Below are 13,866 nucleotides of genomic sequence, written 5' to 3'. Positions count from 1 at the left end.
AAAATATGATCACAATTTTAAGTGTATTATATAATAATCATTTGATAAAGAAAAAACACACTAACAGTTCAGGCTAATTGAAAGTTAGAACTGTCACCCTAAGGGGTCTGCAACATGTGCTCATGAAACAGAGTCCACGGACTGAATAAGACTAAGTTTTCGAAATTATAGTAATTACTCCTTGGTAAATCACATGCCAAGGTCTACAGGCGTTATCTGATGCATAAAACTAATCCGCAGTCCCAGGGATGACAATTTTACAGATCGATACAAATTTACATAAGAGACTCTTAAAGGAACTGACCTGGTATCGCGGTAGCAAGGAGCCGGAGACGGAGAAACTTAACAATATAGTCAATCTTACTGGGTTGAATGTTTAGGCAGGAATGAACGAGCGTCGTGCTGGACAGCTCAGAGGAAAAGAACGTTCTCCCGCACTAACTAAAGTGTCCTTGTGAGTCGCGCGGGAAATCTTAAGTTATTTTTTCAATAAGGGGTTTGATAAAGTGTCTTTATCGACCACAAGACAAAGAAACGGTCAAAGTCTTACTTCAGATCAAAGGGTAAACTTAATACTTTGAAGGCCATAATTTGCCACAATTCAACAAACTAGTCCCTCCTTGGCTCTAAACATATACATCGATATTTTTGTCGTGGTAAAACAATACAATATTATTTTTGTAATTTGTAAATAATGAAAAACTTCGTCTCTCTGACACCCGCTCCTTCCCCACCAGGTGGTTGAAATTTATGCCACAATACTGTCAAGTATTGGACAGCACTCATTCGTAGAAACGCCCGCGAGATCTTCCAATCTTACCCTAATTTAACGCAACGTTCGTTGAGTTAAATGGCGGGGATTTCGAATGATCAGTTTGAAACTCCCGACAGATATTCACCTTCATTTCAATCCCAAACAAACGAACTACCAATTCGACTAAAAGTAGTCGTACTGGTTGCTGTTACGGATGAAATGAAGGTGAAATCTGGTTAAATCACGTTATTTTCTACAGGAAAACGTATGTTCTGTTAAAATTTTTAAATGTCTTATATATATTTTGTTAAAATTGTTAAATTTAATGTCTTGCTCAATTTCAGTGTCGCTTCACTCACGTATGTACTGTACTGCGAACGATAACATTAGCAACACACAGCGTTACCAAGTTAACGGAGGCATTGCTAATGTTAGCAATGCTACGGTAATATCGTGTATTTTAAAGAATTTTTCAATATGCCCCTTACACAATATATAAAGTACAAAAAGTGTACAGAAAATAAAACCCCACCTAACCTAACCTAGAAGTTCCCAGGTCACAAACCCATTACAATGCCCCTTGTTATATATATCTTGTTAATCCGTATCACTTCACTCACTTTACGATAACTTTAGCACTGTTACGATAACATATAATGGTTCTTGTTCCGTCATTAGCTCTCTTCGCTCGCATTAAAATAAAACATCAAGCTCGTATGTACTGGCAAGCGGTAATGTTGAGCTGCGCATGCTAACACTAGTAATGTTACGCTAACATTACCAACGTTAAGTATAATGGTTCTTGTTCCTCGCTTACGATCACAGGAAAATAAAAAATCAACCTCGTATGCACTGGCAAGCGGTTATTTTGAGCTTCGCACTCTTAACAAAATATAGTAAAACTAACACATTAAAGTTAAAGAAATTAATGACTGACTTTTATGACCGTAACGACGTAACTTGTGTTGTGACTGATTCTGTGGCGTCTTAACCGTTTTGCCTAAGATTAGTACTGCACTTGGAACACTGTAAAAGTTGGTATATTACATTATGTGATTTAAGTAAATTATCAGCATTGGAATTCACCAAAATACTTTGAAGCATGGATTACTGAAGTAGTTATAATTTTCTAAAACTTCTATCATAAAATACGTATAAAGACTGTAAACTTTGGTATGTTACATTACGTGATTTAAGAAAAATCAGCATTGGAATTCACGAAAATACTTTGAAGTATGGATTACTGTAGTCGTTAGAATTTTCTAAAACTCCGGTCGTAAAATACGCAAAAAGACATCACTTGAACTAACAAAGACCTGACTTGGGCAAAGGTTTCCACGGAAAAGGATTGGTGGGGGGGGGTGAGTAGGGAAATAACCCCCCCTGTGCAAACTTTACATACGTATGGGTTCGTGATTGGTTAACGGAAAAGCAACGGAGTCTAGAGAGTAACACCAGAATGGGAAACTTTTCCAGAGCAATTATTTGTGTGAAATCTGGAAGTGACAAGGTTATAACAAAATGTATAAACGGATTTTGAGCGAAGCGAAAAATCTATTTTTGGGTGAGATAGCCATGGCGTCCTGATGGAAGGTTCCTGTTTGGTAGCTTCCTTGGGTATAAGACTACTAAGATATTCCCAGAGAATTTAACCACAGGTTATCACAGAATTCTAACTTCTGGAGCGAGTATCTCAAAGGTTTCCCTTTAAGACATCGTAATACAACAGGGGACACGCATGTCTGAACGTGCCACATAGCTATCTCCACCCCGAACAGAGTTAATGCTTCGGTGTGTAAGGGCTGAGAATAGCTGGGAGCCGTTCCACAGCTAATCTCACTCGTGGCTACTACTGATACTCGAGACGTAAACAAACGGACGCCATTGCTCTAATGACGTCACGCGCGTCTTTATCCTGGCGCCAGTTGCTGCCCATCACCATGATACAATTGTGTAGGGTGGGAACAAAACTGGACGAAGTAGTAGGGAGGGTCCATCAGGACGCCATGGCTATCTCACCCAAAAATAGATTTTTCGCTTCGCTCAAAATCCGTTTTTTGGGCTCAAGCCATGGCGTCCTGATGGAAGAGTACCAGAGAATCAATGTATCGTGGTAGATTTTCCCCCAGAGTTAAGTGCCTAGGCATTGACAAAACAGCAAAGTAATCTTAGGTAAGAACCATAGGAACGAAGTATCCTGCCCCCCATTGGTAGGAAGTTCCCATGGGCTATGCCGACGTCAAAGTGGTATTGAAGGGCTATTCATCTTGACAGAAGAACTTTTAAGAACTTAGAGATGAAGCAGAATGTTTGATATTTGTATAGGAACATTCTGAATTAGGCCAGTGGTGGTTGGGCACTGTGTATAGAGTTCATCTCCTGATTATCAGAAGTAAGTATTCGTGTAGGAACCTTACTGAGACAAGGTGAATATAATTTAGGATTAGATATCTTAAATTCTTCATGACCATAAGAGAGGAGGAATAAATAAAACTATGACAGTATGTATTTCATAGTAGGTAGGAGCTGAAAGAGACGCATAAGTAATAAAATAGAAATTTTATTTCACAATGCAGAAATTAAATAATTTACAGCAAAAGTAAAGTTCATTTACAGTAATAATAATGTACATAGAAATAAAGGCTTGCTCTTGAATCTGAAAAGGAATTTCAGGATTAGTAGGTACTCGTTCTCGAGGAACGCAAGTCTTTAAACAACACATCATGCTCAAGGCATGCGGCACTTGTGTGACACTATGACATTTCACCTGGGATAAGAACAGTTATAAAAGCACTAAGTGTTTTTAGACATCACTATGAATCACTCGAGGGTCAACATAGGCACCCGAAGAGTTAGAGTCCCAAGTAACTCACTGTTCTACGCAGAGTTAGGTGCAGGTTTCATAACACTACCTGCGGCTACCACAAAATGTTTGATTTCGTGCACTTGTTTCGCATAATGTTTAAAGAAAACTCGCGAGGACTTCCAGCCCGTAAAGTTTTTAAGGCTCTCAAAGTCCATGCTCTGAAAGAAGTTCAGAGACGATGCCACTTTTCTAGGATCATGACCAGCGGGTGTACTGTTCGGATCCGCTCTGCGAATGAAGTAGGTGATTTTCGCTCTTAATTGTTTCAGTGACAGGTCGCTGCCCGATGTTTCTCCTTTGAAGAGTTGGCCTCCACCAAAGTTCGAAGTTCTGCGAAGATAGACCTTGAGACTCTCTACTGGACATAGAGAGACATCCTCCTTCAGGGGGCATATTCTCCAAGGGCCCCATCTTTTGGTGGGTAATTCGTTTTTAGCGAGAAACGTTGGATCAGGGGAGAGGGTCACTTCTCCTGAATCGGCAAACAGGATGTGTCCCTCTTCTCTTGATAATGCCACTATTTCGCTGACTCGAGCTCCCGAGGCGAGAGCAAATAAAAATATAACTTTCTGAGTCAGATCCTTGAGGGGGCATGAATCGTTGTCAAAGTTGGAGGCGAAATGGAGTACCTTGTCTAGTGACCAGGAGATCGGTTTCGGAGGGGGTGCTGGGCGTAGGCGAGCACATGCTTTTGGTAATTTGTTAAAGATGTCGTTGGACAGATCAATTTGGAAAGCATATAGAATTGGTCTAGTCAAGGCCGATTTGCAGGTTGAAATCGTATTGGCTGCTAATCCTTGTCCATGAAGGTGAATGAAGAAGGACATACAGAAATCAATGGTGATTTCTTTAGGATTTTTTGCCTTGACAAAGGAGACCCATTTCCTCCAGGATGATTCATATTGCCGTCTCGTGGATTCGGTCTTGTATTCCTCAAGGAAGTCTAGACTTTTCTTCGAGATCCCAAACCTCTTCTTTGCGGCAAGGGAGAGAAAATCATGAGATGAAGGTCCTTGATTTTCGATGATGAAGCGAAGACAGTCGACTTCTGTACTTGTTGAGAGAGAACTGGGCCCGGGAGAGGGATCAGCTTGGGCTGCAGCTCCAGGACCAGGGGGGTACCAGTTGCTCCGGGGCCACTTGGGAGCCACTAGGGCCGCTGTCCCTTTGAAGGTTCTCAGTTTGGAGAGGACTTTCAACAGAAGGTTGGTGGGAGGGAACAGGTATATCTTGGACCATCTGTTCCAGTCCAGTGACATGGCGTCCACCGCTTCTGCTTTGGGGTCCTCGTACGGGGCTACGTACAGAGGAAGTTGATTGTTGTCGCTCGTTGCAAAGAGATCTATCTGAAGTTCTGGGACTTGATGAGAGATGAAGGAGAATGATCTTGCGTCTAGAGACCATTCCGACTCTATCGGGTTTGTCCGAGATAGAGCATCCGCTGTCACGTTGCGGAATCCTTGTAAGTGAACTGCAGACAGGTGCCACTTCTTCTTCTCCGCCAGACGGAAGATTGGGAGAAGCACCTGATTTATCTGGGGCGATCTTGAGCCCTGGCGATTGAGACAACGAACTACCACCGAGTTGTCTAGGGTTAGACGGATGTGGATCGAGGGCGGCGGGGATAACTTCTTCAGAGTAAGAAGGACCGCCATGGCCTCCAAGATGTTTATGTGGAACGTCTTGAATAGTGGAGACCAGGTCCCTTGAGCTTGTTTCAGGTGGGAGTGACCTCCCCAGCCTTCCAGTGAGGCATCCGTGTGGATGTTGAGTGATGGAGGAGGGTGTTGGAGAGGAATGGACCTTTTCAGGGCCTTTGCTTCCGACCACGGCTTTAGGAGGCGTCGAAGTCTGTTTGGAAGCCGTCTCTTGAGGTCTCTTCGAGCGATGGATGCCGATCGTCTCCAGACTCCCGCGGCATCCTTTAGCTGTGCGCGAAGCACTGGGTTTGTCACTGAGGCGAATTGTAGAGAGCCTAGAACTCGTTCCTGCTGTCGTCTTGAAATGCGTTTGGATTTCAGTAGTCGCTTGACAGACCCTGCTATTTCCTTCCTTTTCTTCTGGGGGATGGAAAGGCGGTGTGACTGAAGATTCCAGTGGATTCCCAACCACTGAAACTTCTGAGCTGGAGAGAGGCGAGATTTCTTCTCGTTGATCTTGAATCCCAGGTGTTCTAGGTACTGGGTAACTTCGTTGCAAGACTTTGCACACTCTTCGGGCGATGGAGCCCAAACTAGCCAGTCGTCGAGGTAGGCCATCACCTGGACGTTTCTTAGGCGGAGCTGTTGTACTATGGCATCCGCCAGCTTTGTGAAGATCCGAGGGGCCACATTGAGGCCGAATGGCATGGCCCGGAAGGCGTAGCTTTTCCTTTGGAGTCGAAATCCTAGGTAGGAGGAAGCGTGATGGTTCATTGGAATGTGCCAGTAGGCATCCGCCAGGTCTATAGAGACCGTGTAGGAACCTTGAGGCAGAAGGGTCCTTATTTGTTGAAGCGTCAGCATCTTGAATTTGTTGTTCTCTATGAACTTGTTGAGGGGGGATAAGTCCAGAATGACTCTGAGCTTGTCTGAGTCCTTCTTGGGAACGCAAAACAGTCTCCCTTGGAACCTGGTGGACTTTATCTTCCTTATCACCTTCTTGTTCAAGAGGTCTAGAACATATTCTTCCAGAATGGGGGTCGATTGTTGGAAGAACCGCTGGAAGATTGGGGGTGGTTGCACCCAACTCCAGCCTAGACCGTTCTTGATGATGCTGTGTGCCCAGGGATCGAAGGTCCAACGATCCTGGAATTGGCGGAGTCTTCCTCCCACCGGAAGCACTTCATTGCTTCTGGTGTCCCGAGGACTTGTTGCCTCGGCCGCTAGCTCCCTTTCCTCCTCTACCTCTGGAGGGACGACGAGATGCGTCTCTGCTTGCACCCCTGGACGAGCCTCTACCTTTGGCATGAAAGGTAGTGGATGGTTGCTCAAAGGCAGGGGTGAAGACCGGTGACTGTGACAACACCGGTTGGGGGACCAATTGAAAGGTCTGCTGTGGTTGGGCAACCACTTGGGAGGTAGCGGGTCCCGGAAACTGACGTCGTTGTTGACGTTGCTGGGGTTTTGGCTTCTGTGGTTTCCTCTTAGGCTGAGGTCCATCGTCCTGAGAGGGTTTCCTTTTTCTGGACATGCCCCACTTGTGGAGAAGGTTCCTATTCTCCGTGGCGGCTCTGTCAGTTATTTCCTTGACAAGGTCAGAAGGAAACAGGTGCTTTCCCCAGATGTTGGAGGAAATCATCCTCCGGGGTTCGTGTTTCACGGTGGCACCGACAAACACGAATTCACGACAGGCTCTACGAGCCTTTATGAAATGGTACAAGTCCTTCATTACTGTAAGTAAGTGGGATTTGGCTAGTACCATGTAGTGATCAGGTACTCTTGTGTCACAGGCCATAACTTCAAGTTGGACTTGATGAGAAAGAGATGCCGCAAGCCTCTCCTTCGTGTCTTGTTCCCGGCGAAGGAGGTGATCATTGAGCTTAGGGAGGTCCTCATTAAACTGACGTCCGGCGACGTCAGGATCGAGCCTACCCACGACGAAAGTATGCTGAACATCTTTCCATTGTCGAGTGTCAGGGGGTGTCACGATGGAGAAGGGTCTGCACTCCTCCAGTGCAGGGCAGGGTTTTCCTTCTTCCGCCGCTTTAAGGCATGCAGCTAAGGCCTTTTCCAAGAAAGGAAGAACCGCAGTGTCAGGTGCGACGTATGTAGGATGCTTCTTGCTCAAGGCAGGAAGCTTAGAGCAGGTAAAGCCCCTGCTCTTAAATGCGGAGGCTAGCATAGCCTGGGCCTTTGCGAGATCGAACACTATCTCTTCTTTAGGTTCGGTCTCCTCCTTCGAGGCAGGTTCGGAACGAAGCCGGACGTAACAGTCCGGGTAGGCCTCGAAGCTTGGGAAGAACTCCACATCTTCCAACGGGACCGTGCCAATCTTGTCACTAACAAAGATCCTGCCGGTCGCAATAACCATATGCTCTGCATACCTCCACGGGTTGGCATGAGAGCAAGCTGGGAGATCCTTAACCGAGATCTTCTTCGGTTCTCTGGATCCAATCATTGACCTGATGGACTCCTGGTTCTCCTTCAGTCTGTCGTCCATGACAGCTCTAATCAGCCGGATCAGTTCTTGGGTAGACGAAGAGGGATCCGGGGTCGAGGAGGTAGACGGAATGGACACATCCGTCGGTGTAGGAGTAGGCGGAGGGATGGATGAGGGAGGAGCTCCAAGCTCCGACTCGGTGTATTCCACCTTGTCTTCGTCCTCTTCGGCTCCTTGAGCCATAAGCGTCTTCTCCGTGTCTTCCGAGACGTCAGAGATCTGTTCATCATCCTCGGAATCTAAACGACACTCATGCATGGACTGAGCCATGACCACATCAGGTTCCACCGTAATTTGGACAGTGGGGATTGCTTCTTTCGGAACCACTGAGTCAGGGGAGGCCTTAGGGAACAACAGGGACCTCAGTTCTTCGGTGGCCAGGTACGGTCCGGTAGCATTTTTCTGAAAGCCACGCACCCACTTGCGCAGCTTTTCACGAGAAATGTCTCTAACCTCCGCTGAGGGAGGGTTATGGAAGGCCTCAACTAGGTGGGCCTGGCAGACCGTACAATCCAGTGGATTCCAGAACTTCAAATCCCCTTTCTTGTCTGCACAAGGGGCGTGAGTCCTGCAAGCCGTATGCCCGTAAAACTGCGGGCGTTTCACAGCGCAGAAGGCGAAATCACACTTCATCTGCTCCTCCTGTGGAAGAAAGAGAAAATGAGTATGGGGGAGTCATAGGAATGGCTCTTAAACTAAGTTAATATTAATCATTAATTTTAACTTGAAGAAGGTGTGATGCATAGAGAATGAAAACAGTAAAGGAGAACACGCTCCATGCATCTCGCCCGGCTGGTTACCATAAGCTTAGTCCTGGGATAATCCAAATGACCGAGATCATTGGATATAGTTTCCTAGGATTCCCCTTATTTTGGAACTCCATGGAAAGCCAAGGACAAGGTTGGGATCGAATTCATTCAGTTCCCAGATAAGAGCCAGAAGGTCTCATTAAAGGTAACTGCTTCTGGCAACCAGCCGTGCTAAGATGCACATAGCATGCTGGAATTAGAAGAATGCAAAGAGACAGCATGATCACTAATAGAGCAGTACTAGGTACTGATCTTAAAAGCAAAGCAGCTTATCTATTTGCTATGTAGGGCTATCTTAGTCTTATGATAGCTACAGTGAGGGGGTGCAAGTATTCTTGACGCCTCTGGGGCATCCGGCAAGCCGCCGGCATGCCGGAGCCCGCTCCAGCATAGATTCTGGCATTAGAACAGACAATTTTCAAAAGTCAGTTAGATACCAGGATGGCGGCCGCCGGCACAGCGGCGGCACGCCGGCAGGGAGCGGCGGCTCCGGCAGCCGGAGGATGCCAGGTTGGTGACTGGGATAAGGATGGTACAGGTAGTATCGGGTTGCCGGCAGTATATGCCGGCACTCCGGTGATCGACCGGCAAGCGGACGATTAGATAGGAGTAGGAGAGCCGCCGGTAGTAGCCGGCGGCAGCCGGCAGTCCCTCGGTACACGGGGGGCTGGCGGCAAGGTAGGGAGAGTCACCAAGTAGGAGGCAGGTATTGCCGACAGTAGAGGCGGCAAGAGACCGGCACCCGGATAGGGAGAGAGACAGGGGGAGGGGGGAAGGGATGCAGGAAGTACCGTCAGGGTTCCAGACATCCCTCCCCCTCCCTGAGAGGGTGTACCCATGATAGAGACAGGCTCTAACATCCATGAGCAGGGGTCACTAGGGACCGGGAGCAGGTAGCCCAAGGGAGGGCTAGGGGACACCCAAGAGGGGGGGGGAGACTCCCCTATGCAGAACTACACTAGTAACTAACCTTATAGGACACTATGAAGGTATATGTACCAGAGCGGACTGCACAGGGAAGCTCGGGTAGCCCTACTCATCCACCCTAAGGAGGAGTTGTAGGACAGGGGACAGATGAGTATAAACTAACCTAAGCATAGGCTAGGCTATACAAGAGATAGGTGGGGAGGGAGAAGAGAGAGGTCTTCCCAGGAAGGGTTTCTGTACAAGAGCGGCCATTAAGGGAAGGGAGGACACTCCCTAACCTAAGATCAGGCTGATCGGCTAAAACGGTGCAAGAGTACAGTTTCAGCATGGAACAGAGAAACCTTCCTAACCCGACCTAGAACAGGGCTAAAAGTCCTGAACTAGGCAAGGAAGAAGACATATCGCTATCGCAGGAAAGTCATAGACTATCCTAGCCATAGAGGTAGGCTAGCCTAGCCTCACTCTCAGACGCAATCCTAAAGGGGGTTCATTCCTTTAGGGAGGACTGAGAGGCGATATATATATACTCTATTAGACGATTAATCCCTTTACTCAGAAAAGGGATCAAGGCTAAATAGAGGGAATGCCAAGGCAGGGGATGAAGGAAGCATATAGGGGTCCTAAGGTTAGGTTAGGCTAGAAAGAATCACTGACTAGCCTATCCCCTATATGGTCCCTGAAGGCGAAAACATTGCATCACTAGTCAAAAGTATTGTAAAATAATAATGCCACTATCTTCATAACTTAGTCTAGGATCACTAATAAATCATGCATGAACACTTGTATGTAGGCTCCTGGCCTGGGGGCTATAGTAGCCGACTGGTATGAGGTCAATCGATGACCGATAAAAAGCGTCTAAACACGATATAAAAGTTCCTAGCTATGAAGACTAAATAAACTAATGTATTCGATTAGTATATAAAGCCGGAAGCGTTGTTGTGGCTAACTAAATAAGACATGCAAAACAACAACGACGCCATAAAATGGCGGGTCCGGTAGAGGCACAGCTCTGCCACAAAACATCAATTATTTCGCAAAATAATATTTACTTTACGGCCAGAGCTTAATTAAACAATACTGGAACCTTGTACTCAACTTTCCAGAAGAAGGCGAGGCTGAAGGTAACGACATAGCGAAGATGCAAAGCGATAAAGTTAACACAAGGGAAAATCCGTCTAAGTAGGGCAGCTACTAAACAAAGGATAAAGACGCGCGTGACGTCATTAGAGCAATGGCGTCCGTTTGTTTACGTCTCGAGTATCAGTAGTAGCCACGAGTGAGATTAGCTGTGGAACGGCTCCCAGCTATTCTCAGCCCTTACACACCGAAGCATTAACTCTGTTCGGGGTGAAGATAGCTATGTGGCACGTTCAGACATGCGTGTCCCCTGTTGTATTACGATGTCTTAAAGGGAAACCTTTGAGATACTCGCTCCAGAAGTTAGAATTCTGTGATAACCTGTGGTTAAATTCTCTGGGAATATCTTAGTAGTCTTATACCCAAGGAAGCTACCAAACAGGAACCTTCCATCAGGACGCCATGGCTTGAGCCCAAAAAAAGTATTATATGAATATAAAATGGAATGTATGATATTTGATGGGTATATAAAATGAGGGATTTTATAAGGTATCGGATAATAAAAGGAGTAATACTGGGGTCAAACGTAATATGTATATGAGTGTATTACATAACTGATCAAGTAATAGACTTGAACAGGGCTGGTGGAAAGACGAATAGTTACATTTCACGATTCGAGAAGAAGAAATCCTATTGGTGGAGGAAAAAGTCTTATGTGCAGGGAGGCAGGGTTTTTGTGCAGAAGGTCGAAACCTGCTTTGTACAAACGAACGAACGGTAGCAACTACAATCGGCAAGTAGAATGAGAAAAATTAAATTAAAAACGCTGCTAATGTTAGCATGTTATGTCAACATTTGATCTAGTTCACACGTTGGCAACTCTGGTTACCGTATTTTTTCAAGAGACATATCCTTTGCAACGGTGCCTCCAAAGTTTATCCAGTTATACTGTTTTGTCTTTTCCTCCGTTTATACACCCAAGAAGGTAATGTATAGAAGAAAAGGCTTGTTTTATGGTTATATGTCGTTTCCCCAGTATGTTTTCCCCACCCAAAACCCTGAGTTTCCACTGGGGGTACCCCACTATTGTAGGATATAGATAATATATATATATATATCTGAAACTATTCATTTGCGACGGGAATGAGTGTGATTTTCGAAGTGTAATTTTGTCTATAAGAAAAAAGTTTTGTTCCTAGGTTACATTGCCCTGTAATACAGTAAAATATCATATTTTGAACCTCATAAACTACTGGCGGAAACTTCTTATTACCGAAATTACAGATTTTAATTATGAGAAAAAGTTGAAAGATTTTTTGTCAGCACAGGCCACGAGCTTCCTACCACCCGATATTCCAGAAAAACTGAGGTCGTGCTTTAGTCGTAAAGTACTCGTTCGAATAGAAATAAGTACTTGGGCACACTATTCTATCTTATTTCTCTTGCTCTTGTTTTGTTAAATGTTTCATAGTTTATTTAGATAATTGGTAAAGTTTTACAGTACTACAGGATATCATTTCGAACGGAAAATTTTTCCTATAGTAAATTACGCTATTTAACTGAATTTGACCTTCATTTCAACCGCAAACAAATAGAACCACCGGTTCGACAAACTTTAAGTAGCCGAAGTGGTTGTTGTTGCGGTTGAAATGATGTGGTTAAATCACATTATTTACTAGAGGAAAACATATTTTCTGTTGTATTTAAATATAGTGGCTCTTGTTTCACCGCGGGCTCGCTTCGCTATCCAGGTAAGAAACTTCCAGCTCGTATGTACTGGCAAGGGGTAACGTTGAGCTGTGCACGCTAACATTTGCAAAGTGAAATATAATGGTCTTGTTCCGCCTTTGGCTCGCTTCGCTCGCTTGAAAATAAAACATCAAGCTTGTATGTAATGGCAAGTGGTAATGTTAAGCTGTGCACGCTAAAGAAAATAATTAAACTAACACATTATAATTAAAGAAATTAATGACTTGTGACCGGGACGACGAAGCTTGTGGGTCATCGGGGTGTTGGGACTGTGACGACGTAACTTCTGACGTGAATCTTTCCTGTATGATGGACATGAACGGCATTTGGGACACTGTAAACGCTGGGGTATTACATTATGAGATTTAAGAAAATTATCAATATTGGATGACATATCAAAGAATTCACCATGAAATTTAGGAAATGTTTTTTAAGTACGGAATACTGCAGCCGCTACAAGTTTCTGTAACTTCCATCGTAGCATACGCAAAAAGACCTCGCGAACTAACAAAGACCTGACTTGGACAAAGGTTCCCACAGAAAAGAATTTATTGGGAAGGGTATGGAGAGACCCCTTGAGGAGATAAGGGAAGGTGGTTGGGAAATATTAGCCCCCTTGTGCAAACTTTCCATATGTATGGGTTCGTGATTGGTTAACGGAAAATCAACTGAGCTTAGAGAGTAAACATGAATGAACTAGAATGGTTAGCTTTTCCAGAGTAAGTATTTGTGAAATTTGGGCGTGACAAGGTAATAACAGATAACGGATAATAAAACTTGTAAATTTTGGGTCAAACGTAATGTGTATATGTGGGTATTACCTAAAAGGAATGGTATAACTTTACTGGATCAAGTGAAATACTGGAATAAACCGGGTGAAGTCGAATACTTGAATGTGGTGGGTAAAATGATGTTGGGAGAAAATGGGGAGGGGTTATAAGAGAAGTAGTAATCCTATTGGTAGAGGCGGAGTTTATGCGCAGGTTGGAGGAGTTATGCGTAGATCGAAAATTGCTATGTACATATGAACGAACGGGACAGACTACAACCGACCCGTAGAATGTCTACAAATAAGCAAGAAATATACCGTTAGTATAGGATATAGAGAATTAGCGTATTTCTTCATCGGTTTATTATACATCCAAGAAGGTAATATATAGAGAAGAAAGGGCTTGTTTTACCAAAATATACAGTTTCCCCAGTATGTTTAACCCCACCCAAAACCCAGAGTTCCCACTGGGGTCCCCCATTATTGGTGAATATAGATATATGTATATTTCTGAAACTATTCATTTCAGACAGGCAAGTGTCATTTTTGAAGAGAACAGACCTTTTACTATAGAACAAAATAGTTTTTTCTTTAGGTTACATTACCCTGTGATAAACTACAATATAACCTCATAATTTAGTGTACAATTTGGTATTTTAAGTAAATTGTAGAAAATTTAGTTTAGTAGTCCAAGGAAATATATCCGAAAGTTGCCAAGTATGATTACGTATATGCTGACAAATAAAATGCTGTTCTTATTATAGAACAGTGCAAT

At 44.4% G+C, this 13,866-nt stretch overlaps 1 protein-coding gene and 1 long non-coding RNA gene across 2 annotated transcripts in view; one reads left to right on the top strand and one right to left on the bottom strand.

The window, feature by feature from the left end:
* Window positions 1–13,866, bottom strand: part of LOC137632738 (uncharacterized) — a 190,286-nt gene that overhangs the window by 110,154 nt on the left and 66,266 nt on the right. The window lies entirely within an intron of this gene.
* The window catches only part of LOC137633263 (uncharacterized), a 34,315-nt gene that overhangs the window by 981 nt on the left and 19,468 nt on the right, over window positions 1–13,866 (top strand). The window lies entirely within an intron of this gene.

Source organism: Palaemon carinicauda, chromosome 42 (genome assembly GCF_036898095.1).
Source record: "Palaemon carinicauda isolate YSFRI2023 chromosome 42, ASM3689809v2, whole genome shotgun sequence".
In the NCBI taxonomy this organism is placed as follows: domain Eukaryota; kingdom Metazoa; phylum Arthropoda; class Malacostraca; order Decapoda; family Palaemonidae; genus Palaemon; species Palaemon carinicauda.
This window is presented reverse-complemented; position numbering and strand designations above follow the sequence as displayed.